The sequence below is a fragment of the Phascolarctos cinereus genome, unplaced genomic scaffold (genome assembly GCF_003287225.1).
Source record: "Phascolarctos cinereus isolate Bilbo 61053 unplaced genomic scaffold, phaCin_HiC Scaffold_726;HRSCAF=1367, whole genome shotgun sequence".
In the NCBI taxonomy this organism is placed as follows: Eukaryota; Metazoa; Chordata; class Mammalia; order Diprotodontia; family Phascolarctidae; genus Phascolarctos; species Phascolarctos cinereus.
The window spans coordinates 189005617-189022101 of NW_027556098.1; the positions used below are offsets into that span (position 1 = coordinate 189005617).

At 34.9% G+C, this 16485-nt stretch overlaps 1 pseudogene; it reads right to left on the bottom strand.

Annotated features, from left to right (window-relative positions):
• Nucleotides 1-11256: 11256 nt before the first annotated feature.
• LOC110213239 (methionine aminopeptidase 2 pseudogene) lies at nt 11257-12628 on the bottom strand (annotated as a pseudogene).
• Nucleotides 12629-16485: the final 3857 nt, after the last annotated feature.

Consider the following 16485-nt stretch of genomic DNA (forward strand, 5'->3'; position numbering starts at 1 on the left):
GTTTTCTGGTATATTTTTTTTCTTCAAAAGAAATGGATGTGGTATTTTGTCAAAAATGTTTTTCTGTGTCTAGTAATATAATCACATGATTTTCCTTATAATCCTGGTATAGATATGACCTAATAATAGCTTATAATCTTTTTTGATATTTTACTATAGCTTCCTTGCTAATAGCTTATTTAACATTTTTGTACAATAATAATTTGTATTTGCACAGTGCTTCAGGTTTGCAAAACACTATATAAATACTATCTTTTGTGATCTTAACAAAAACCATGGTAGGTAGGTCCTATTGTTATCCCTATATTACATTTGAGGAAACTAAAGATTAAGGGGTTAAGAGATTTGCCCAGGGTCAGGTAGCTAGCATGTATTTAAGGAAGGATTTGAACTAAGGTCTTTCTTTACTCCAGGTCCAGTATTCTATCCACTGCACCACTCACCATAGGATTTTATTAGAGATATTCAGTTATATTGGTCTATAATTTTCTTCTCTGTTTTGACTTTGGTTTAAGAATCAATGATATTTTTATCATAAAATTTGGCCAGATGTATTCTTTTGCTATTTTTGAAGGTAGTGTGTGTATTGATATGAATTATTCTTGGAATGTTTTATACAATCTACTTCTAAATCCATCTTGTCACTGAGTTGGGGGTTTTTTTTGAGAATTTATGTATGGTTCACTGAATTTATTTTAATTAAATTGTTTAAATTATTTATTCTTTTTTGGGTTAATCAAATTTTTAGTAAAAAATCATTCATTTTATCTGAGTTGTTGGGCTTAAGAACACATAATTTGCTAAAAATAGTTGCTAATAATATGCTTTATTTCTCCTTCATTTATTGTGAGTTCTGGCCTATTGACTTAGGCTAGCTGTTCAACTGATCTTCTAAAAGGGCAGATCTGACCATGTCACAACCTGACTTCCATTCAATAATATTCCATGTATCCCTATAGCATTCTGCCCCCTTCTACCTCCCAGTCATAAATACATTAGAGACAAAGAGTAAAAATGCCTATCAGGTCTATGGAAAGAAAAGTTCATTACAAGACAAGTAATAGAAAGCATAACAGCAGATAAAATGGATAATTTTGATTATATAAAAATTATAAAGCTTTCCCACAAAGAAATGCAAAAAGCTAAGATCAAAAGGAAAACAAGTTTGGAAAAAAAATTTCTGCAGCATATTTTTTTCTGATAAAGATCTCACTTACAAGATATATAAAGAATGATTATAATTTATAAGAGGGATTTTCTAATTGGTAAATGTCCAATAATATGAATAAGCAGTTTGTAAAGGAAGAAACAAACCTCTATATAGCCATATGAAAAATTATCCAAATCACTACTTATTAGAGAAAAGCAACTAAAAACTGAAGGTTTTTTTGTACTTAATAGTATTTCATTTTTTTCCAATTACATGTAAAGATAGTTTTCAACATTCATTTTTGTAAGATTTTGAGTTCCAAATTTTTCTCCCTCTATCCCTTCCCTCCACCTCCCAGAGACAGCAAGCAATGTGATATAGGTTATATCTGTACAATCACATTAAATATAAACAACTGAGGTTCTACATAATATCAATTAGATTGGCAAAAATGACAGTAGTTGAAGAAATTTTGGGAAAACAAGAGTATTGAGGTACTTCTCTTGGAGCTTTGAATCTATTCAGCTATTCCGGAAAACAATTTGGGCTTAGACATAAAATGTTACTGACAAATGCATGACCATTAGCCCAGGCATACTCCACTAGGTGTATACCCTAATAAGGTCAGGGAAAGAGGAAAAAGTTCTATTTTGCAAAAATATTTCAGCTGGTCTTTTTGTATTGGCAAAAGCTAGAAACTAAGGTAACACCCATAAATTAGGCAATACCTGAACATTGTGGTGCATGGATGTAATAAAGGCATTATTGTCCTTTAAGAAATAGAAAAAAGATTATTTCAAAAAGGCGTGGAAAGATTTTTATAAATTGATATAGATTGAAACAAACAGAACCAAGAGAAAAACTTAAATGATAACATAAGTATTATGAATATGAACAATTTTGAAGATGTATAAGTTTAAGAAGAATGAAATGAGCAGAATTGGGAGAATAATATTTACCATAACTATACCTCTGGAAGCTAAAAAGACTTCTGATCAATGCAATCAACATTCATGATTCCTGAGCAACAATGAATATTTACCTCTCAGTAGGGAGGATTCAATATCCTTCAATCCTTTAGAGTACTAATTGCTAAATACTATGTGATCCTTAATGTGATTCATCATTTGAATTCATTCTATCTGGCAGCTTGTCAAATTTTTCCTCTGATCTGGAGGCTCTAAGTTTTGGCTATAATTTGCCTGGGAGTTTTCATTTCCTTTTATTTTGTTTCAGTAGATAATTGATGGATTGTATTTGATTATCACTTTGTCTTATTGTTCTAATGTCTGGAAAATTTTCTTTCAGGATTTCTTGAAATACATGTAATATTCTGGCTCTTTTGGTCATGATTGTAAGGTTATTCTTATCTCATCTCCTCTTGATCTGTTTTCTGGGTCAGTTATATTAGAGACAAAAACAACAAAAATTAGCATTAATATCATGTTTAGAAGTTGAAAAATACTTTATAAATATTACCTGGTTCTCAAAATAACGCTGGGAGGTAGGTGCCATCATGATTCCCATTTTATAGTAGAAGATACAGAGGAGAACAGAGGTTAAATGACTTTACCAAGGTTACACAACTAGTAAGTGTCTGAGGCTGGATTTCAACTCATGTCTTCCTGACTCTAGAGCTAGAGCTCTATTCACTGTGTCACCTAGTTGCCAAATATAAAAATCTTCACTTATTTTAGATTTAACATTTTTTCAACTTATTTTTACATTTCTTTAACATTTTTTCTCTTCATGTAATCGTTACCTTCTGTTTGGTTCATTCCAGTTTTCAGGGAGTCTGTTATTTGCGTAAGATTTTCTTCCATTTTTACTAAGCTGTTAATTTTCTTACCACGTGTTTCTTCCATAGCTCTCATTCTCTGCACCACCACCATTTTTTTTCTCTAGTATAATCTCAAATAACTCATTTTTAAAATTTTGCTTACTTTTTTCTAGGAATTCTTAATGATCCTTAACCAAACCTTTTTTGAGGCTTTATTTGTAAATGTTTCACAGTTATTAATCATCAACTGGGTAATCTCTGGGGCATGCCTGTCCTCATGAGAGCTTTATATCTCATTTGTTTTCATATTCTTTCATTCTTAAATCTGAGACTGGGACTTTGGGTAAGTGCCAGATTCTTCTGACTTCTAGCAGAACAGTCATATCTGTTCTGGCCAGACTTATTTGGTGTCCTGTGACTATATCTGGTGGAATATCAGGTACTGTGCTCTTCAAGGTTCACAGAGGGAGGCTTAGGATATGGAGTTACAAACTTTCAGTCAACTTTATATGGTCTGATCCAGGTGTTTTTTGTTTGTTTGTTTTATTTCTGTTTGCTTTTTTTTTAGGGCTGGAAAAGAATTTATTTTTCTTTAGCTGAAGTAAAAAGTCAGAGGTATCAGTCTTTTTTATTAGTTTTTTTGTTATTATTTATTTATTTTAGTTTTCAACATTCATTTCCACAAGACTTTGAGGTTCAAATTTTCTCCCTGTTTCACCCCTCCCTGCACCCCAAGACAGCATATATTTTGAATACTCCTTCCCCTAATCTGCCCTCCCTGCTATCACTCGCCCCCCTTCTGTTATCCCTTTCCCCTTCTATTTTCTTGTAGGGCAGGATAGATTTCTATACCCCATTTCCTGTATATCTTATTTCCCAGTTGCATGTATAATCAATTTTTAAAACATATTTTTAAAGCTTTGGTTTCCAAATTCTCTCCCTTCCTCATTCCCCACCCATCCTCTTTGAGATGGTAAGCATCTTGATACAGGTTATACATGTATAGTCATGCAAAATACTTTCATAGCAGTCATGTTATGAAAAACTAGCTATATTTCCTTCCATCCTATCCCACCCCCTGTTTATTCTATTCTCTCTTTTGATCCTACCCCTCCTCAAAAGTGTTTGCTTCTTTTGCCCACTCTCCTTTTCTATCATCCCCGTTCTCTTATCCCATCCCCATCCTCATTTTCATGTAGGGTAAGATAGATTTCCATAACCTTTGAGTATGTATGTTATTCCCTCCTTAAGCCAAATCAGATAAGAATAAGATTCACTCATATCCTCTCACCTTCCCCCACTTCCCCTCCACTGTAAAAGCTTTTTCTTGTCTGTTTTATGTGACATCATTTACCCCATTCTACCTTTCTCCTTCTCCCAGTATAATCTTTTTTCACTCCGTAATTTTAATTTTAGATATCACCTGTTCATCTTCAAATCACCCTGTGCCATCTACCTATCCATCTATCTATCTATCTATCTATCTATCTATCTATCTATCTGTCTGTCTGTCTGTCTGTCTGTCTGTCTATCTATCTAATCTATCTAGATCTCTTTCTCTCTCATTTTTCTTCCCAGTTTTTCCTCTACTTTCCTTACTTGCATCTCAAAATCCTTTTTGAGGTATTCCACAGCCTGGGACTGATTCATATTTTTCTTGGAGGCTTTGGATGTAGAGCTTTGGCTTTGTTTTCTTCTTCTGGTTGTATGTTTCGATCTTCTTTGCCACCAAAGTAAGATTATATAGTCCGACTTTATTTGTACTGTTTGTTCATGATAACAACTTGACTTGTTAAGGTAGGAGTCTGCTTCCAGTTTGCAGAAGGTACTGTCCCAAGCTTTGGTGGTTTTGTGCAGCTATGTTCAGAGATACTTCTAGGGATGTATAATTTTTAAGTTCTTCCAAGACGTTATGATCAAAGGCAAGGTGTTTACTCCTTTTCTGGCCTATGCTCTGGTTAATGAGTGACCACAAACACTCTTTTATGCCTTGGAACTGTGAAGAGCACTCCTTCTTCACTGCCACCACAAGCTGCAACACACCCACTCTCCTCCTCACCCCAGGACCACCACCCAGAACTGTGACCCAGATCCAAGCACAGGCAAAGCAAGAGAATCCTGCCTCAGCGCCAGCAAAGACATCCCTGCAATCCCCCTTTAATCAGAATCTTGATTCCCCCTTTCTCTGTGGGCCAAGAGCTCTGGAAGCAGATGCTATCCCATGGCTGCACCAGGACTGGGGCTAGACCAAGCTCCTCTCTCACCACATTCACAGACTTTTCCAACTGACCTTGTAAGTTGTGTTTGGCATTTGTGAAGTCTGGAAACCCCCACAGCTGCCTGTTGATTCAGTCCCTGATGCCTACTCCAGATTTGCTGAGGCCTGTCTTTGTTTGTATGCTCCTGATCTGTGCTCCTCTCCTAGCCTGGTGCAACAGACCTTTCCAAATAATAATCCAGGTTGTCTTGGACTTGAAGTTTGTTACACTCTATCTTTTTGTGGGTTCTGCTGCTCTAGAATTTATTTAGAACCATTTTTATAGGTATTTGGAGAGGTTTGGGGGAGAGTTCAACAAGTCACCGCTTTTACTCTGCTATTGGCTCTGCCCAGCCTGATCCAGGTTTTAATCTGACTGCTGCCCCCTGCCCTTTCCAGGCCACAGAACCTGATTTTAGTCTAGGCAACACAGTGGAAGGCTTACCCCTGATAGCTGTTTATTGCAACATTACTGACTATTCCTCCATTCCACTAGTTGGAAGATTCTGTGGCTTCCCCATTTAGTTATTCCTGCTCTGCCTGGTTGAGGCTCAGTTTAGGATTGGGTTTGATATTCCTTTTCTGGGTTTAGAATGGCAGCTGCAGCATGCCACTTCAATGTGAGATCTTGCTTTATCTTTCTGGGGCCAAAATGACAGTTCTGTGGCTTCATTCTCATCTTAATGGCTGGCTGTGTCATATTGTCTTGTTCCCCTCCTCACTCCTTTTTCTATGGTTTCTGCTCTGGTTATTTGCCTGTGGGTTGAATTTGTCATTTCATGTTAAAAAGAGCCCCCTGGGTAGTTTTTCCTTAGATTTACCAATCCCTAATGAGTCTGTTATTCTTGTTGGATCTTTGTTGGAGTAGCTGTAGAGGAAGCTGGAATGTACTGCTTCTTTTTTATCTGTCATCTTGAATGGTATGAAAAAGTAAGTCTCTGCAGGAATAAAGAATAGAGTGAGCAAATACCAACCATATGGTTTATTATAAAAGGTACTTAGTCAATTTGAATGAGTTTCAATTTATTGACTATCAAGTAAACTCATTCATAGCAAATTTTACTTTTCATATTTAGCCATATTATCTATCACTCAAAACATACCCTCTGTCTATGTAGTTTTATATATCTACCTCATTGTATCAAGAAAAGGTTATAATATGGGTGCTACCTTTTTTTCTGTCATGGACATTTTAAACGGGTTCTACTATTAAATTGATATGATATAGGCTTTCAAACTTAGAGATACAGGGAGTGTATATAATATGGGGAAGAATAATGTAAATATTTTTGAGTCATATATCACAAGGTAAAGATTCACCTTATGTAGGAAAAGAAGGCATGCTAAGTATTTCCACTTAATCATCAGGAGTCTCAGGTTTTTCTATTTCTTGATTTATCACAACAGAATCTCAGTTTAGATATCTGGCTGCTACTGCCTACTGGAATGCCTTTTTTTCTTTTTGAAAAATAAAGTTTTCTTCAACATAGGCATTCCTTGTTCTGAATAAACAAGATAGAATTTTGAACTTTAGTAATTAAGAAGATATGCAATTAATTTTGCAGGATCAGTACCTTCACATTTACACGATTTTAAAGTTTGCTTATGACAACAGCATATTTCAACCATAGTATTTTTGACAGCTACTACTATTTGCAGCTGTCAAAACATAACTGCAGTGATCTTGAAGTAACTGTCTAATATCACACATATCTAACACCTTTCTCATTATGAGAGAGAGAGAGAGAGAGAGAGAGAGAGAGAGAGAGAGAGAGAGAGAGAGAGAGAGAAGAAAATTCTAGGAGCTGTGTGTGTGGAGTTAAGGGATTTTTAGGCAAAGGAAAAATAGCAATTTAGGACTCATCATGAAGGGCAAGGGCACAGAAGAGATTGCAGTTACTAAAATTTATGTGAATTTTTGTTAAATTTTAATTAAGTTCAATGTAGGTAGGGACCATGTATTGCTTATCTTTTATGTGCTCAGGGGCCTGGTAAACTGCCTCATACTATAGAAGCTATGTTAAAAATTGTTAAATGAGTAAATTAATGAAAGTATTACAAAAGAAAAAGTAAACTACCAAATAAGCAATATATCTCCTATATAATTTAGCAAAGATCTGTAATAATAGACATGTCATGGAACAGGCCACCATCTCAAGTATAATATGCAAAACAAAGCAATTCTGAATGCCCATTCATCCACACTGGATTTTAATGCACGTCAACATTAGAAGGTTTCTGAGTTGACAAATAAGATGAGCAAATTATCTTTCCTTTGTAATTACTACAGTAATAATATGCTACAGTAATGTCAGTCATTGCAAATCATAGCAACAGCCATGACTATATGAAACAAGAAACATGAGGATTTAAAAAAAATTCAGCACCCTAAGGAGATCAGTTTTAGGCTTAATACTTGATTCTTTTTTTTTTTTAATAAGTTATCCCTTCCACTTCATAATTAGAGATGTGATTTCCTCCCATGATCTGGAAAAATCCACAGAAAAAAAATTTGGCCCTCTTTTCATAGCAGAGAAGTCTGAATAATTATGGTGTTAAAAGATAAAATATGTTGATATTATACAATGTATATATGTATATTTTATGTATATGTATATATATGTATGTTTTGTGGATTTCTTTCTAAACTTTTTTCTGTATCATCTGCTGGTCTTTGCATGTTGTCTGCAGCTTCCACAAAACTCCCCAAAAATTTCCATTCAATTTCTTATGCCAAGCTGTAATATATCATAACTGCAATAGGGAAAGTTGTGATGTGGAAGGTATCACTGTTTTTTTTTCTAATTTTCAGATCCAGATGCTTTCTATCCTTTCTCTTCCTTATCCACACATTGAGAAGGCAAGATAAACAATATCCATTATACATCTGAAGTCATGTTAATACATATTTCCACATTAGACATGTTCCAAGAAAAAAAAAAAGCAAGCAAAATTTTTTTTAAAAAACACACTTAAATCTGAATTGAGTTTATTAGTTCTAGCTTTGGAGATATCATTTTTATCATGAGTCCTTTAGAATTGTCATGAATCATTGTGTTGGTCAGTTAATGGGTCTTTCATAGTTAATTATTTTACAATATTTCTGTTGCTGTGTACATCGTTCTCCCGATTCTATTCACTTCATTTTGCATCCCTTCATGTCCCAGGTTTTTCCTGAAACAATCTTTGTCATTTTTTAAAAAATATTTATTATTTATTTTCCCCCAGTCACATGTAAAAACAATTTTAATGTTTGTTTTTAAGCTTTGAGTCCCAAATTCTTTCCATTCCTCCCTCTTCACCCTACTTCATTGAGAAAGCAAGATATAGGTTATACATGTGTAGTCATGCAAAACATATTCATAACAGTCTTATTGTGAAAGAAAACATAGACAGGGGGCAGCTAGGTGGTGCAGTACATAGAGCACTGGCCCTGGAGTCAGGAGGACCTGAGTTCAAATCCAGCTTCAGATACATAACACTTACTAATTATGTGACTCCAGGTAAGTCACTTACCTCAATTGCCTTACCAAAAAAAAAAATACTCAAAAAAAATAAGTTAAAAAAAGTATGCTTCAATCTGTATTCAGACACCATCAGTTTTTTCTCTGGGATTGGATAAAATTTTTCATCATAAGTTCTTCAGAGTTTTCTTGAATTGTTGCATTGCTAAGAATAATTGTCATTCACAGCTATTCCTCTTATAATATTGCTGTTACTTTGTATATAGTACATTTTACTTCACATCAGCACATGTAAATCTTTCCAGGATTTTCTGAAAGCATCCCATCATCATTTCTTACAGTACAATAGTATTCCATCAAATCACATACCACAACTTGCTGAGTTATTCCCCAACTGATGGGCATCCCCTCAACTTCTAATTCTTTACCCCCAGAAAAGAGCTGCTATAAATATTTTTTGTATATATAGGTCCTTTTCTTTTCTGTTTAATTTTATTTTTTGTTCTTTTATCTCTTTTGGGATACATATCTAGTAGTGGTATTGTTAGGCCAAAGAGTATGCATGGCTTTATAGCCCTTTGGGTATTGTTCTTAAATCTCTACAGAATGGTTGAATCAGTTTGCAACTCTACCAATAGTTAATTAAAGTCTCATTTATTTCCTACATCCCCTTTAACATTTGTTATTTGCCTTTTTTATCCTATTAGTCAATCTAATAGGTATGAGTTAGTACCTCAGAATAGTTTCAATTTACATTTCTCCAATAAATAGTAGAGTATTTTCTTTTCATATAGCAATAGATAGCTTTGACTACTTCATCTGAAAACTGATTGTATCTTTTGATCATTTATCAATCAGGAAATGGCTCTTGTTTTTATAAATTTGACTCAGTTCTCTATATGTTGGAGAAATGAGGCCTTTATCAGAGTTTTTCATAGTTACTTTTGTTAACTGTATTTCCCTGCATTCTATTGCCCCTATTTATTCTATTCTCTCTCTTCTTTCTCCCTGTCCCTCTCAGAAGTGATTTGCTTATGATTACCCCCTCAACCAATCTGCTCTCACTCCTATTACACCTCCCCTTCTCTCATCCCTTTCCACTCCTACTTTCCTTAAGGGTAAGATAGATTTCTATGCTCAATTGAGTGTGTATGTTATTCCCTCTTTGAGCCAATTCTGATGAGAGTATGGTTCATTCACTTTCCCCATCTTTCTGTCCACTGTAAAAGCTTTTTCTTGACTCTTTTATGTGAGATAATTTAGCCCATTCTACCTCTCCCTTTCTCCTTCTCCCAATACATTCCTCTCTCCCCCTTTAATTTAATTTTTTTAGATATCATCCCTTCATATTCAACTCACACCTGTGTCTCCTGTCTCTATTCCTTCTAAGTACCCTAATAATGAGAAAGATCTTACAAGTTACAGGCATCATCCTCCCATGTAGAAAATGTAAACAGTTTAAAATTATTAAGTCCCTTATGATTCCCCTTTCCTATTTCCTGTTTCCTATTTGCTTTTTTATGCTTCTCTTGACTTTTGTATTTATTTGAAAGTCAATTTTCTATTCAGCTCTGGTCTTTTCACCAAGAATACTTGAAAGTCCTCTGTATTATTAAATATCCATTTTCTCCCTGAAGGATTAAACTCAGGTAGGTGTTTATTGGATGTAATTCTATCTCCTTTGACCTCCAGAATATCATATACCAAGGCCTCTGATCCTTTAATGTAGAAGCTTCTAAATTTGTGTTATTCTGACTGTGGCTCCACCATACTTATTTTTTTTCCTTTCTGCAGTGTTTTCTCCTTGAACTAAGAACTCTGGAAATTACCTATACTGATGGGAGTTTTCATTTAGGGATCTTTTTCAGGAGGTGATCAGTGGATTCTTTCAATTTCTATTTTACCCTCTGGTTCTAGAATACCAGTACAGAAAGATGTGGTCTAGGCGCTTTTTTTTTTTTATTATGACTTTCAGGCAATCAATAATTTTTAAATTATCTTTTCTAGTTCAATTTTCCAGGTCAGTTGTTTTCCCAATGAGATATATCATATTACCTTCTATTTCCCCCCTTCTTTCAGTTATGTTTTATTGTTTCTTGATTTCTCCTAGAGTCATTAGCTTCCATTGGCTGCATTCTATTTTTTTTAAGCTCTGAAAATTTGTCTTTTTTTTTTTTACAACATGGAATCTAGGAAGTTTAAAAGGGAAATAACAGAGGGCTTAAGTGTAGTAGAATTTAGTGGTGATTCAAAGCATTCAAGGAATATGGTAATGGAAATATCTGAAAAGCATCTTATATAATAAATGTTCAAAACAAAATGCATAACTCATTCCAAACTAAAAACTGAGCTTCATAGCATGTTTTCCTGAACAGAAAATATTGAAGAGTTTAACATTTGTTAAATCTCTCTAAAGCCTTGAAAGCTTTTTTGCTTGGTTAGTTACATTAGAAGACTTGCCTTTGACTAAGTGCCTTCCTTTTCACACATTGGAAAGTATTACTGAGGTTCACTGCTGAAAACAGACAATATGTTGCAAATTAATTCTGGTATAATGTATCCCAACAAAGCTAGATAAAGCTGCTGAGGTAGCCTCAGGTTATACTTAGTAGTCATATCCTCTGCTGACAACTTCTTTACACGTCAGGCATAAGAGGATGGTGTGCTCAAATTGTGCTGTCCAGAGCCTTTGATGTCTCACAAGGTGGCATAGGGATCCACAATTCCCAAGTCACACATGTTCTTGTGAGTTATTAGGTAATTACTTTCTCCTAGGTGGTCTAGCTACCTGTGGCAGAAGGCCAGAGTGGCAAAGTTTTCATTGATGACATTTAACAAGTGTTTTGTTCTTGGAAGTCTTATTGGCATGTGTCCAGCATCAAAATTTTCATATAATGTGAACATTCCATACAGTCATGCATCCCACCTTTTCCTGTAGTACTGAAGGTTTCTATGGCATATATTTCAATTTCCTGCATTCTCATTGCTTCTCTTCCTTTCACAATGGACACCATTTTCTCAGCAAGTATTCTATGGCCCAATTGAATGTCCATTAAGATTCTGAATGGTTTTCACTTAATATTTTTCTATCAATTTCAACCTCATAAGATTCCATTACTTCTTGGATGGCCTCACAAAGACGACATCAATTCCAGCACACTTTATTCCAATGTTAGTAGCATCTTTTACAGGCTTCAACAACATGTCATATTTAGGGTTGAAAGTGATGGTAAAAGTACAATCAATAATCTTACTGCTGATGTGTGTTCCAAAATTGATCTTGCAGATGTCATCACAGTACAAGACTGTGGGGTCTCCAGCATTGGGGGTGTAATGGGCCACACACTTATTGAGGAAGCAGACTGTAGGGAAGGCAAGGCCACCATTAAAGCCATTTTCTTTTGTTAGCTTATTGGAGCAATCTACTAGTTTTTGATAGATTTCTATCATTGTCATCCTTGTCTATATGCCACTGCAGTTTCCCAAAAATTATTCCAGATCTCTTCACTGGGCTGTTCTAATGGTTTCTTTTCTTCACTTGTGATTCTCCAAGCTGTTGTTTGCCCATCTTGTATTGAGGGGTACTCACACTCGTGGGCCTTTGGAAATACACCACTAGGATACAGATCACATATGGGAACTGAGGGTGGGTCTGTCTGTAACTTCAGTCCTTTCTTCTTTTTCTTTTTCTTTCCTGCTGCTCCATCTCCATCACAATCTCCATCTTCATTGTCATCCTCTTTTTCTTTATCCTTCAAGGCCTGTTTTTCTAGCTGTTTGGCTACCTCATTCACTGAAGTCCCCAATTCTCCCTATGCTTCCTGTTGTCCTATGGCCCTGGCCTCACCCTTCTTCTTTTTATGGTGATTCCTCTTGGCCATCTCCTTGGCTGTGGTGGCCATGCCATCATCCTTGCCATCTGGCTGCAGCTCACCATTCAAGTGCCTCTCAGAGGCTGCTACCTGGGCCTCCTCCATGCCACCATATTGCTAACGTTCCATTCTAATTTTTGAGAAATTATTGTTTTCAGCGAGTTTTGGACCTTCTTTTCCATTAGGCCAGCTCTGCTTTTTAAGTCATTCTTCTCCTCATTGCCTTTTATGACTTCTTTTAACATTTAGTCTAGTCTGTTTGTTAAGGTGTTATTTTCTTCAGTATTTTTTTGTGTCTCCTTTACCAAGCTGTTAATTCCTTCTTCTTGATTTTCTTGTATCTCTCTCATTTCTCTTCCCATTTTTCCTCCACCTCTCTTACTCGATTTTCAAAATCTTTTTGAGCTCTTTCATGGCCTGAGACCAATTCATATTTTTTTCTTGGAGGTTTTGTATATAGGAGCTTTGACTTTTATTGTCTTCTTCTGAGTATATATTTTGATCTTCCTTGTCACCATAGCAACTTTCAATGGTCAGAAGTTTGTTTTTCTCTATTGTTTGCTCATTTTCCCAACCTATTAGTTAACTTTTAACTCTTTATTAAAGTAGGGCTCTGCTTCCAGTGTGTATGGCACACTGTCCAAAGCATCAGGAATTTTCTGCAGCATTTTTCAGAGATATTTATTGGATCTGTAAATTTTCAGTTCTTCCAAGGTGGTATTATCTAAAGAGAGGTGTTTACTACTATCCTAGCTTGTGTTCTGGTCTATGAGTGACCACAAGCATGCTTTTCTGCCCTGGAATGTGAGGAGAGATCCCCCTCAAGTGCTGCCACAAACTCTGCTATGCTAGTGCTCCTTCTGGCCCTTGGATTTCCACTCAGGACTGCGACCCAGATATAAATATGGGCAAAATAACAGACTACTGTCTCAGTGCTAACAAAGAGACCCCTGTAGTCTCCTTCTGACCACTTGTTTGACCTTCCTTACCATCTGTGGGCTGAGAGCTCTAGAAGTACCCATTACAGCTGCTGTTTCAGTAGCTTCCAAGGTCTGCTCCTGGTTTGCTATGGCTAGGGCCATGTTGGTGCAATCTGCACTGGACTGTGCTCCACTTTCACCAAAGTGCAACAGACCTTTCCTACTGATGTTCCAAGATGTATTTAGTATCTGTGGGCTGAGAAGTCTATAAACAACCACTGCTGCCAGTGAATCAATCATCCAGAGACCTGCCCTGGGTTTGCAGTGGCCTGTGCTGGACCACACTTCTTTCTTACCTTGGTGCAACAGACCTTTGTTCCCTACTTCCAAGTTTAGTTGCACTTCATCTTTTTGTGGGTTCTGCTGCTATGGAATTTGTTTAGAATCATTTTTAAAGATATTTGGAGAGGTTTAGGGGACAGCCCAGGAAAATCCCTGCCTTTAATGTGCCATCTTGGCTCTGCCTCCAATCTTCATTATTTTTAACAACACAATAGTGTTCACCCCAATTGTATACCATATCTTGTTCAGCCATTCCCAAATTATGTACATCACCTCAGTTACTAATTCTTTGCTACCACAAAAAGAGTAGTTATAAATATTTTCGTACATATGGGTCACTTCGATTTTTCTTTTATTTCTTTGGGGTATAGACCTAGTAGTAGCATTGATGGGTCAAAGGGTATGCACAGTTTTATAACCCTTTGGACATAATTCCAAATTGTTCTCTAGCTAGTACATCAATTAGGGAATGGTTAAACAAGTTATATATGACTGTGATGGAATAGTACTGTGCCCTAAGAAATGAAGAGCAAGATGGTTTCCAAAACACTTTGAAAGACTTGATGAATTAATGCAAAGTGAAGTTAGCAGAACCAGGGGAAGATTATACATAGTAACAGCAATATTATAAAGATGATCAATTGTGAAAGAATTAACTACTCTGACACAATGATCCAAGACAATTCCAAAGGCCCATGATAAAAACTATTATCCATTGCCAGAAAGAGAACTCATGAACTCTAAATGAATCAAAGGAGAGCAAGGGAGAAATAAAAGAAAAAGCAAATGAAGGGAGCTATTCATTGAATAAAAACAAATTGTTGAGGGAATGGGAAACAAAGAGAAGGAAAAGCGTTAGAGTATGGGATAGAGGGAAACTCACAATCAACAACTATAGCTGTGAATATGATGAACATACCCGCAAAATGGAAGAAGATAGCAAAATGTAGCATAAGCCAGAATCTAGAATATGATGTTTACAAAAAAAAAAAATACTTGAAACTGAATGATACAGAGCTAAAATAAAAGGATAGAGGGAAGTATATTGTGCACAAGCTGAATTTTAAAAGGCAGGGATAACAATTATAATCTTAAGAGAAAGCAACAGCAAAAAATATAGACTTAATTAAAACAGTTAAACAAGAAAACTATATTTTGCTGAAAAGTACCAAAGATCATTAATCGATATCAATACTAAATATGTGGATAACAAATGTTATAGCATCTAAATAGTTAAAGGAAAAGACAAATGTTGTGGTCAAGAAATAGAAAATCAATAGTAGGGAACCTTAATTTACCCTTCTCATATCTAGACAACTCTAAACAATAAAAAACAACAAAAGTGTTGAAAAAAACAAGAGAAGTAACTGAATAAAAATTTAGAATAGTTAAATAGGTAGGTCTCTGGAGATTGGTGAATGGAAATAAAAAGGAGTGCACTAATTTTCAGCTATTATGGTATCTGAAAAATTGACCCTACATTAGGGCACAAAAAATCTTATCAGAAAGCATAAAAAAGCAGAAATATGTTATGCTCTATAAGTGAATAAAATTTTATTCAATAAAGAGCCACTGATAAAATCATTAAAATTAATTGGAAACTAAATAATTTAATCTTAAATCATTTGTGAGTGAAAAAATGAATCATACAAATTATTAAAATCATTAAAATAATGACATCAACTACAACATACCAAAACTTCAGTGATGAAGCCAGTGCAATTCATAGGGGAAAAGTTTTATATTTAAATATTTTATCAATAAAATAGAGAAAGTGATGATTAAAGCATTGGCCATGTAACTAAAAAATGAAAAAAAAGCATCAAAATGTTGCAAACAGAAAGAAAATATAAAGTGATACACTCTAGAAGATGTTGTCATAAAAAACCTTACAGACAACTCATCAAAAACTCTAGTAATTTTTAACATCATTAATTTTTTCAACAATATATTGCAATCAACTAGGAATTGATAAGATGTTTCCATATGAAAGGAAAATAATACAAATTATGCAGGACCACTTCTTAATCTTGAGAAGAAAACAATGATGAAATGTATTTCAAAGAGTAAAGAAAATTATTTTCCCACTTTCTCCAAATCTTGCAAAATAGATTTCAGTAATCAAGAGGTGTTGGTGTTGGTGAAGGAATTAAGTGATTTTAAGTGAAGATGTAAGAATCTAAGTATTTTTAAAATAATATTTAATAATATTAAATTTTTCAAAATTACATGTAAAACAATTTTAAGGGTTTTTTTTTTGTAAATTTCGAGTTCTAAATGCTTTCCCTCTCACTCATTAAACTCCTCTTCTTGATAGAATAAGCAGTTTGATATTGGTTATTCATGTTCAGTCATATAAAACAATTTACATGTAAATCACACTGTGAAAGAAAACACAGACAGAAAAGATAATGCCATGGAAAAAATTAAGTGAAAAATAGTTTGCTTCAGTCTGTATTTACACTCCATCAGTTCTTTCTCTGGAAACAGATATAATTTTCCATTATGAATCTTTTGGAATTTGTCTTGGATCATTTTATTGCTGAGAGTACCTAAATCATTCATAGTTGATCACCATACAATATTGCTGTTACTGTGCGCAATGTTTCCTGGTTCTGCTCATTTCACTCTGCATCACTTCATATAAGTTTTCAACGGTTGTTTTTTTTTCTGAAATCATCCTGCTCCTCATGACTTATA